The sequence below is a fragment of the Perna viridis genome, chromosome 2, assembly GCF_037379345.1.
Source record: "Perna viridis isolate PV_CMFRI_1.1 ecotype Kerala chromosome 2, ASM3737934v1, whole genome shotgun sequence".
Taxonomy (NCBI): Eukaryota; Metazoa; Mollusca; class Bivalvia; order Mytilida; family Mytilidae; genus Perna; species Perna viridis.
The window spans coordinates 5,238,915-5,251,258 of NC_142446.1; the positions used below are offsets into that span (position 1 = coordinate 5,238,915).

The 12,344-nt window shown below is 31.9% G+C and overlaps 1 long non-coding RNA gene across 1 annotated transcript; it reads right to left on the reverse strand.

The window, feature by feature from the left end:
- Positions 1-531: 531 nt before the first annotated feature.
- On the reverse strand, positions 532-11,470 carry LOC148623436 (uncharacterized). The gene is made up of 3 exons (XR_015919425.1): positions 10,930-11,470; positions 2,577-2,654; positions 532-1,976 (listed from the first exon to the last, which is right to left on the reverse strand). It is a non-coding gene; the product is annotated as an uncharacterized LOC148623436 (long non-coding RNA).
- Positions 11,471-12,344: the final 874 nt, after the last annotated feature.

Genomic DNA, 12,344 nt, shown 5'->3' on the forward strand with positions numbered 1-12,344 from the left:
GGTAAGCGTCTTCTGCTTTTCAAGAAACACCCGCCGAGTTGCTCATAAAAAGTCAAGTCCGGGGTAGACAAACGAGGAATGGAAAACTATGACCCGTTGAATAAATCAGTTTTCATGGTGCTGATGGATACACCATAACGATCCACGAGTTCATGATGACGACCATAAAACTTCTGTAGTGATGACTTCAATCTTGTAGCAACATAACCCTGTTCCAGAAGCCTATTTGTTAGAGTTCTTGTGCGATACAAAAAGTCTGCGTAGTTTCGGCAAGCTCTGGCATAACGTATGAGTTGTGATATGAACACTCCATACGCAGGTGTCGAAGGGATGTTGCCACGAATAAAAGGAAAGTTGACAATTCTGAATGAAAAGGTTATCACGTTTGTCAATAGTTTTCCTCTACCGTCGATTTCTAAGTGTAGGTCAAGATATGAGGCTGACTTCACAGTGTCTGTAGTATCCTTTATCTCAAGAAAGTATAAAATATAATTCAAAACAGTTGTATAATCAAAAATATCAAAACTTGAAATTGTTTTTTTTTTAATCAACATCAGGTGTAAAAAAATAAAAACTGAGAATTGAAAACGGTTTTTAAAAATTCAATATCATAATTAGAGACAGCACAGCAAGTCATCAGACAAAAAAATAGATGTAAATAATATTACACTTTTATAGTATGTTTATAACAAAAACAAAAAATGAGAAAAAAAAAGATAAATAATGACAGAGTTTAATTTTCTCTTTGTTTGCATTGCATGAAATTTCAAATTCAAGAATGTTAACTTTTTTAATTTGTAAAAAAATGTCTTTCAAAATCTTTTTTTAATAACTTTTGATTATGTTTTCAATTGAATGTCTCTAAAATTAAGAGAAACAGAAATAATATGTGTTTCGCATGATTGAGTTATGTATAGAAAAAAATATAATACATCAGCAGTGCCAATGACTTAAATTTATATGTCCTTTTTGTTCCATTGTTTTCTTGTGTATATTCCATTTAACTGAAATGTAAACTTCACTCACAAGGAAAATAAATTTTCACAGCCACTTTCATGATTTTCTATTTGTGACAAACTACATTCTTCACAGTTTTAGGGTTGTTAACTTAATACTACATCAGATGAAGTGCCACATTTACATCATAATTAGTGCTGCCATCTGGTAATTTGGCAGTAAGGGATATAGCAAAGATGGCTGCCCCCCTGTAACCATAGATTTAAAGCAATTATCTTCTCTAATTAAGAAATTAAGTATAATATAGGAAAATGAACTTCAGATTCTTCTTGTATTATGTAAAAACTGTCAATATACTCCACATGTTGAAAAGGGTTCCTATTCCCTTTAATGATACTGACAAAAGTACTTTCTAAAAATTGCAAAACTAATACATAACACCTGTCTCATTTCTTCCATGTATATATTAGTTTTTTGCTGCATTTGTAAATTTGACTCTGGGTCATACATTTAAATTAAGTTGGAAAAACATTTTTGTGCAATAAGACCCTGGTTTTTTAATTTCCCCTCGTCAATTTTAAATTAGACCAAAAAACAAAAAAAACTACGGATCCTCATTTGTTTGTGCATTCCCAGCTAGCACAAACACGTAATAAAAATGTTTTAGAAACGTTTCCTTAAAAAGACTGAAAACATTTTAAAAATGTTTTTAAAACGTAAAAATGTATGGTTGCAGAAGTATTATAATAACGTTTTCAACAACCATTCACTATAATGTTTTTATAATGTTTTTCAATAACATTTTTTTCAAAACAATCTAAACTATAAATATTTTAATGCAAAAATTGCATACACATACAACATGTTTAACATGAGATAAGAAATTTGTATTGTTGTAGAGTTCTCTATATTTTGTAGATGTAGTAACAAACTAAACGAATTTTCAAATATAGATTTTGTCAGTTCACTTCTTCATCTTCAAGCATCTCAAGCAGCGTCCATTTCCGTTCTTTGGTTTCCTAAAAAGATGTACATGATTAATGGGATAGTTACGATATAAATACCTACAGTAGTTATAATTGAAACTAAAGGAAAAAAATATATATACATACTAACAATTCCATATTACTTGATTTTTTTGCCGCTGATTAAAATATGTGTTTTGTATCAAGATTTTATTTGCACTTTAAAAAACTATGAATTGAGATTTTAAGCTGACAGTGTGGTAAGCAGAGCTATGTACACCTTTAAAATGCATGTCCTCTTTAAACGGGAAGCGGATATCCATGGAATCAAACTTCATACATGTGTTCTATAATTGAAACTTTATTGAAGTTCAGCAAAAACAGGGGTGGACCCAAGAGGGGCCCAGGATTCCCCTCATATTTGAAATAAAATAATTTGATTTTATAGAAAATTAATGATAGTACCAATACTGAGCCCCCTCAAAGGCAATATTTTCCCACCTTTTCGGAGTTTCTGGACCTGCTACAGATTTATGTACAACAGTGATTGCACATTGCGGTCGAATGAATGAACAGATACACTAAAAAGACTAACAAATGACATGATCACTTGTCATGGTCCAATCATCATTCTCATCACTGTATAATACTTACCTTGAAAAAATTTAATTATCTTGGTTTATTGGGAATATTAAATCATTAGGTATGGGCTTCTTTTGTAATCCTTATTCCCTGCAAAAGAGAGAGATCGTGTGTATTTCTAACAGAACATGTTCAATATTATGAACCCAATTTTGACAATGTGTGTAGTGTAAATGTTTCAAAGTTTCTGTCAATTCGGCTTTCCATACATGCAGGACATGAAGTACTGTTATAAATTCTAAAAAATAACTAATAAATGTCCTGGTCTGATATAATTCAAAATATCAGCCTAAGTACTCATAAACATAATCACAATAACAATTATGACGGTGAAAAATAGTTTAAACATACATCTTTAATGCAAAACTGCTGGAAAATAAACACTTAAAAATGATTGTAAACTGTTGACAACAAACGTCTATATTCATTCAGAAGATAGTTGTTCTCTTTGACACATACCTTAAAGGTACCAAGTTTGGTCAGAATTAACGTAAAGTTTGAATGTAAACATAGGCAAAACTAGTGACCGGGTTAATATCTAGGACGTTCTTTTGTAAGATAATACGCACACTGATAAAGATTTGCTCTGACATATTTCAATAGCAGCATGTGGCACATCCTTTACACTATTATCTATTTCGTGCATTCATCTGTTCTCGATATTCATGAGTTCTCGATAGTGATGCGGATAGGCAATATGACATAAAACGCGAAATTGCATGTGTGGTCTATTCTATCGGGCTTTGTTCGCTATGTTGTGTATAAAGGTATGTATAATACCAATAAACTTTAGTACCCCTTTATTTTACCTTTCTCTTAAACCCCAAAAAGCTCATATTTTAAGCGCCCACCTCTCCCAGCACACATTTTGAATGTACCATTTTATTGAAAGTGGTAGGTAATATATTCAGCAGTCATGCCTAGTCAGGATATAGGCATGGCTATGTCAGTAAAAAATGTATGTTGCGCAGTACTGGTGGTATCTTAATATTTCTTACCAGAAAACGTTAAAAACATCATGACATTATCAATGTTTTAGAGATATAGAAGAGCAATAATATGAAAATCCTATTAATTTTGGGCGAATTGTAATACGAATAACCTTGTATATTTTTGCTTTTATGCTTGGCACACCATATCACAGCAAATTAAAAATATAAGATGTGATTAAAAGTTTTTAGCTATATCAAAGTTAATCAATTATAACATTCACTGGAAGTAACATATGGACCCTGAAAATATGAAATATCGATAAAAATATATTGAATTATTTATTTTCTTTATTTTCACTTCACAATTATGTCTCTCGTGCCCTCCATACAGAAAGTCATATCCCTATCGAGAACTGAAGACGTAGTACCCATAAAGTCATTAATAGGTCACCTAAGATGTGTTTTTCTCACAATGTAAACATGCAATCTCGCTAATCTTCTGAGAAAACAAAAAACTAAAGATCAGTTCTTAATGACTTCAAAATTGCAGCTATTTAATAAGTTGTTCAACAAACAGGTAAACAACATTGATATGCTATCGAGAAACGATGACAACAGGATATAGGACGTTATTTGTGACGCTCAAATACACCTATTTATACAAAGTTCGGCAATATAAACATGTCAATTAATTCACTGAGACACTTATCTATCATAAGAAAATAATTAAAAGTTAAAAACTTACTCCGCGCGGGGTCAACACCTAATTGTTTGATATAATTTTTGACATTTTACTTTGTCATTCCGGACATACAATTGAATCAATATTATACGAAACCAGAAACGGAGAAACACGTAAATTTTCCTTAGCAGTACGAATTTTCGGGGCATTATAAAAACAAAATTAAAACGAAGTCAGAAATCACTTGCGTGTTTGTCTTCACAACGTTATGTTGTCTAGTGACTGGGAAATTATAAAATGACTATTTAACCAGCTATGTTTATAAAACAAGGTTACACAGACTAGTATTTATTCAAAGTACTTTGGCATACAGTTTTTAACTTACATCTTGTTTCTTTAAATCGTCTTCAAAATAGTGCGTGCTCCTTGCATACGGTTTAGGATAATACACACACTGATAAAGATTTGCTCTCACCAATTTCAATAGCAGCATGTGGCACAACATTTACACTATTACCTTATTATTTCTATGGAGATGCCTAGTTATGGAAATGTTAAAATTTATTAATAAGGAACAATTTTGTAATATAGAAGTAAATATACTTGATAAGAATACCATATGTCAGAGGAAAAAATGTTTGATAAATATAAAACTGACTGGTGTAACAGAATGAGTCAATATGGCCAATGTGAAAAATTAGGAACAAAAAATTATTTAAATTTTCATATTTTACTGAACAATATTTGTTGCGAAATATACCTTTACGTTTTCGTAGTGCTTTTGCAAAATTTAGATGTGGTGTAGCACCTTTAAAGATTGAAACTGGACGTTATGAGAAAGGTTAGCATTAAACGAAAGATTATGTCTCAGTTGTAATGATATGGAGGATGAAAACCATGTATTATTAACATGCCCATTGTATGACGATCTAAGACAGTCACTTTTTTTTAGATATTATTAGTTATAATGTAAATTTTTGTCATTGTCTGATGATGATGAATTTATATTTTTATTTAACAATGAAACTGTATGTAGCTTAGTTGCCAAAATCTGCCATAGTATTTTACTGAGAAGAAATAGTATATCATTAATCTATGATTCTTTTTTATAAATCGTACCTTTTTTAACTGTATTTAAGATGTATATATTACTATGTTCTCAATAGTCTCTCCTAATTCTTTTTAGAATGACTCATGCATTTTAATTTGTATGTTTTATCTCTTATTGTTATCATGTTTTATATGAATGTATGTGGTGAGACTTTAATAAACTATTGAATTGAATTGAATTGCCATCATCTAAATATCATCGATGTTGGTTAATCAAAAGACAAGGAACAGTAAACTGGGATGAATTAATTGTAAATCAAATATATATTACACGTACGTATATATTGTATGTGTATAATACATGTATCCTTGTTCGGTCATTTTTTTTTTATTTTTAAATAATGAAGTAACTGTATATAGCGTCTATTGACTTATAAAACTAGATTATCAGAATTTTAATTTCATGGCCCATTTATTTTTTTATTCTATATTTGATATTTATGAGTAAATTGGGTTTTTTTTTAATATGTAATTTAAAATAGTTTAGAAACATTTTCTAAATTTGTTTTAAAAGGTTTTTAAAAAGTAATATATTAAAATGTTTTTTCTTACATTTCTTTGACTATTTATTGAACATTTCAGTAAACCGTATTAAAACCATATCTGGCAATGTTTTAACCTGTTTCAAAGAGATGTAATGAAAACATCATTAGAAAATATTTTCGTAACATATAAGAAACATTTAACATATCCAAATGATCTTAAATATCAAAGTGCTGAGGAACTGAGTCAAGGAAGACTTCATAAATATTCATGTAACCAAATTGCAAGCTAAAAAAAACGATAAAAAAACTTAGCCATTTTAAAGAGAACCATCTGTTTTAATGAAATGCATATCAATACTGCTTGTTTATTCATGCATTTTATGGATCTTCTTTTCTTTTATTGCTTTGGTATTTCTGGCTGTGTACGTTTACGTCCTCAAATTTCTTGACACTTTACATCTAAACCAGTATTTCTTCAAAAATATGATCTCCACTGTGAATCACTGACTATCAATGTTATATGGATTTTCAAAGTAAGAAAAAATCCACACTTTGAAATTTCGGGTTGGAGATGCATGAAGTAGAAATGGATCCTGTGGACTAGGGGAGCTAGGTTGACCAAGGACCTAATCTAAAGGGAGAAATGAGCAAAAATACTTCTCTTTGTTTGTGCTCTCTTTGACAGTGATTTGTAATAGATAAAATGAACAATTATGTCAATATTGTTAGTTTTCAAACAGAATTTACTAAAACTTGTCCTTGTCACTGTTGTCTAGATTAGGCCCTGAGTTGATAATGTCAACATTATACACTTTTTAACAATAAATAATAACCTTTCTCTAGGAATTTTTCAATTCAAACAAGGATACAAAACTCTTGTTATCAAAACTACTATGCAGTTTAAAAATCTTTAAACTAAAAAAAACTTTGGTTGTACCTCATTTATTTTAGCAATTTAAGATTCCAATCAAGATGGAAAGTCAAGGATAAAGAGATGTAGTGATTACAAGAAATATTTCTTTCTTTCTTTATAACAAGTGCACTTTGAATATAAATCCATCTTTTCTACTTTCCAAAACAAAAAGGTTATTAGTGAACCCACACCCAATGAGTACCACTTTTTATGATGAATCATTATTGCGCTTAAGCAGATTGTTTTATACCTGTCTGCCTTCAGTAATGTATGTGCATTTCTTTCATTTTTTTTCTGCATGATTGTTTCACCGATATGTATTATATTAAAATACAAGTAACTCTTATGTTTTGCCAACAAATACGTGCTACATTCATTCATGTCTTTATTTCCTCTAATAGAGATTACAACAGCAAGTATATACAAGAATATCGAGCAATATGTACATGAACACAAAAGATGAGCAGTTATAACATACAGTATATCAAAATATCAAAATGAGGGATATAAGTGTAAAAACAAAATATGCAATATTATCAGTAATATTACGCATCAGATACATTTCAGCACCATATATTGCTGACAAATACGCCTGTAGCAGTCGAGCTCAAGATCGACTTAATATAGAGTTTAACATACGGGTTTAGTCTGCAGCAGATCGAACCACATGCGTGACACACAATGCGCAGAAATCGTTCAGTTCAGATTTAACAAGTTCAGTAGATGGTTGTTTCCCAAGCATAACACAGTATAAGACACCTGGGTTATAATAACTCAACTCAACGTATAGATCTAGGGGAGAGTTTTCGATTATCAGATCAAAGAAAATATTACATTGATCTGCAGTATGACTACACTCGCACAATGAATGCATCATACGTCCAAAAATGAACAGTGACATGGGTTACAGTCTGTAACTGTACTTTGACGATTAATTTCGCAATAAAAAATGCCGTTCTTAGGTCAAAGGAAGGCAACGACCAACGCCACATGTCAGCAACAGATATGTTCGTATGCACTTGATGGAACCTTGTGAATTCAGGTTCAGAAACCACAAGGTCATGCCATAAATCATATTGGACTGAGTTAATAACGGCAGTCACTATGTTTTCTCCATATTTTTTCTTAAATAAAACCTAACAAACTTTACAAAAATGTAGTACAGTGTACTTCATCAGGATATCTTTGTTTCAATAACTGTTAATAACAGGTAACATAAGTAAGAGTAGAATAGGTTATTTTTCACCTGACTGACAGGTGGTCATTGTTAAAACAACATCCCTTCATAACCAGGAAGATCATTAAAGTGGTTTGAAGTGGTGAGTTAAAAACAATAAATTAAGTCATTTCATGTACGAGACAAAACTTCTAAACACAAAAACTGGAAAGTTTACTAATGATATTGCTTTAAGGCTTCTCCCATATATGGTTCCTAGTTACCTGATGATTTATAATGATGTCTTGACCCCCCATTTCAAAATATCTGGATCCATCTCTGTAAGTTGATTTATTTATGAGCAATTAATGCCACACTGTAAAGTAAATAACAAATTTGATACATGTAATATTATATTACAAATATCATAATTTCATATATGAAATCTTTAATTAATACTGTACTGTACTGTACTGTATGCCAGTAACCATAGTTAGAGTACATGCACATGTATTTTTGAAGTTTTCAGTACAAATTTCCTGTTCACAGACATACAAATGTAAACTGCAAATTTTGCTAAGACATATGACAACTGTTCTTCACTAACAATGTTTACAGTAGACCTATCACCAGTTCTGAAAATTTTAAATCATTGTGTGCATTGGAAGTATATGAACAAACTTATGTATGCCTTCACTTACTTAATACATTGTACATGTATGAATAGAAAAGGTCTACTTTTGGGTGCCTTGATATCCATGATATTTTCAATCCACTTTCATGGATATAGAATTTCTAACCTAATTGACTGTGTCCTTCATTTGTCATGAAAATCCTGTATCTAACTTTAAGATCTACATTCTTGACAATGCACTAAAAAAGAACTATATTGATAATCAATTATGACTTACATGTATATGGATATAATACATATGTACATTCCATACTGAGTATTACATGCCAAAATCTGTATCACATGCGGTATCAACACAAGACTCCTATGTCAAACCACTTACGGCTATTGGTCGCAGGGTGATATAGGTCGAGGATTGATACCGCATCAGATACAGATTTTGGCATGTCATGTTCATCAGAACATATATTTTAATTATACTTAAGTGTGTTCTGTGTAGGGTGTGATATAAGGTATGCAATATAGGTCTAGGGGTGTGGTATATAGTATGCCATATACCCGGTAGGTCTAAGGGTGTGGTATATGGTATGCCATATAGGTCTAGGGGTGTGATATATGGTATGCCATATACCCGGTAGGGTCTAAGGGTGTGAATAGTGGTATATGGTATGCCATATAGGTCTAGGGGTGTGATATAGGGTATGCCATATATATGTAGGTCTAGGGGAGTGATGTGCAGTATATGATGTGCATATTATGTATGACTAAGGGTGCGATATAGTCCAGCGGTGTGATATAGGGTATGCGCTATACATATAGGTCTAGGGGTGTGATATAGAGTATGCCATACATATATTCTTTATATTCATCAGAACATATATTTTAATTATACTTAAGTGTGTTCTGTGTAGGGTGTGATATAAGGTATGCAATATAGGTCTAGAGGTGTGATACAGAGTATGCAATATAGGTCTAGGGGTGTGATATATGGTATGCCATATAGGTCTATGGGTGTCTTATATGGTATGCCATATACCCGGTAGGGTCTAAGGGTGTGAATAGTGATATATGGTATGCCATATAGGTCTAGGGGTGTGATATATGGTATGCCATATACCCGGTAGGGTCTAAGGGTGTGAATAGTGGTATATGGTATGCCATATAGGTCTAGGGGTGTGATATATGGTATGCCATATACCCGGTAGGGTCTAAGGGTGTGAATAGTGATATATGGTATGCCATATAGGTCTAGAGGTGTGATATAGGGTATGCCATATATATATTCTTTATATTTTTTATTGGCACAAACACAATTACAATAATAGGCAAAGGCCCATATAATTGATGTGTATATAGGTCTAGGGGAGTGATATACAGTATACATGTATGATGTGCATATCATTATGTATGACTAAGGGTGCGATATAGTCCAGTGGTGTGATATAGGGTATGATAAACATGTAGGTCTAAGGGTGTGATACACAGTATGCCATATAGGTCTAGGGGTGTAATATACATTTGTATAGTATGCAATATAGGTCTAGAGTACGCGATTGTAGGTCTAAGCTTGTGATTTAGGGTATGCAATATCAGTCCAGGGGTGTGATATAAAAATGTAATCAAATCGTTTTTAATGTTTTTGGGAAAATTTTAAGCAGTAATGTCATAAGCGGGGACTCTTTATGGTCTAAAAGTTTGTTTGGCTACATATAAATACCTAATTTTTACTAGATATCCCTCTTTTTGATAGATCAAGATCAACTACTGAATGTGATAAATATGCCAGATGGCTTCATTTCATCCCAATCTAATTCAGATTAGATTTTAATTGCTCCCCCTTTTTCCTTTGTCGCATGACTTCATGTGACATAGAAAAAAGGGGGAGCAATTAAGATCTAACTTTAATTACATTGCCTTTCATTCTTACCTTTGAAACAGACATTGTTTATGTTTCTGCTTTCGAAATCATATTAATTCCATGATTCAAATGTTTATTTTCTAGTTTAAATAATTCATATTGTTTGCTACATGTACATTTGTATGTTTATTCTTGTACACATTGCTTGCATTTCAAATTCCTGGGATCAAATCAAACACACATGATATATATATAGGATTTACATTTATTTAACAGTACAATGTGTATAAAATATAGAACAACTTGAAAACTCTTAGCATATGTAGAAATATTTTTTTTATGAAATTGTTCACAAAAATACCTGTAATTTACTAGCACTAGAACACTTTCTCAAACCTTCAGGACCCATCTGGCTGAAGCGGATCCACACACTTTGAAAATGAGGGGTGGCAGCTTGGGTTTCTCAGAAAAAGGGGGTACTAGGACATTATTTGCAATTTTACACATGAAAATTATAATTTCCTATAAAAAGGTGGGATGCCAACTCCCCCCCCCACAACCTCACTGTAATCAGAAACATTAAAACTATACTTACGATTTTGTACATAAGGAAGCGTACATTGCAGCTCCGAAAATCCGTTATTAGAAGCTCCCGATATTTGCAATAGATCTTTACAGTCAAGATAGTACACTATATTTAACTCCTTGGTAAGATTGACAAACAATTAACACTTTCAAACCTACAGGACCCATCTTGTAATGGTAGACATTAACAATATACTAACAACTCAAAGAGTGTACATTGCAGGTAAAAAAATCGTCATTAAAAACTTCCGACATCTTCTTGTGAATGTTTGACCAGGTTGCTCGAATAACCAAAAACCTCGGTGTTAACCGAAAAGCAGATTGAAAATCCGAAAACCACAATAAAACAGGTTTTTGGGTGGTATAATTTCTTACTGTGTTATTTAAACACACTTGCAAATAAGTTTTTTTTTTATTAATATTCCAGCATTTTCTAGATACCAAACGAAAGTCTGTAATAATCAATATGGCGTCAATACTTTGAAATTAGTCACTTGTCCTTCCGACGCCATATTGTTTTCGGTTATTGGAGGTACCGTGTTTGATCTGCGTCAGATCAATTTAAAAAATAGTCTTGCTCGCTAAGACAAAATTCAAATAGTTTAAGATAAGGACATAATCATAGAAATATTGCAATTAAACAAACATTACAAAAGCTTTGATGTCATAGTACTTCCATCTCTTACGAAAAATAAAGCATCACATATTTATCGGCGACGGGGCGATATACTAACGTAAATTTTCCAGGGTGAAAAGGGGGAGGGTAAAGAGAACAGACCGCGGAATATTTATTCAATTCATTGTGGCAATATCCACTACCGGTTGAATCCCACTTGCCGACGATCTGTAAGTCAAGTTCAGACTATAAATAGCATTCCTCGACAAAAATAGATCCAAAAACATTACAGTGACATGTTATTTAAACATTTCAATAAACCTTCTGAAAACCTTTTTCAAACTTAAAACAATAAAATATGTCAAAAACGTTATCAAAACATTTTGAAAAAAATCAGTGTTTTAAAAACTATTATAAAATGTTCTGTTGAAAATGTTCTAGCAAAATATCAATAAACTCTAAACAAAATATTTCGAAAAAGGTTCGTGCTACCTGGGTTATCAATGGTATCCCCATTTGTTACAATTGACTCGTGTTAAGATATCAATATTTCGGGAAACAATAAAGTCTATGGCGCGGTTGCCACCTTTTGTTTTTGTTGTAAAGGTTTATTGAAAAGAAATTCTAAGCTTGGCAATAGGAGACGATAGAAGGGGTTCCCCAGAATTATTTGATTACAAATTATTTAATAAGAATAACTGACTATTTAATATTCACGACTTAAAAAAATCAAATCAAATTTCCTCAATATATTTAACTATTTTGGACCAACTTACCGCGGGAAAATTTTTCATGACGCAATGCAAAGA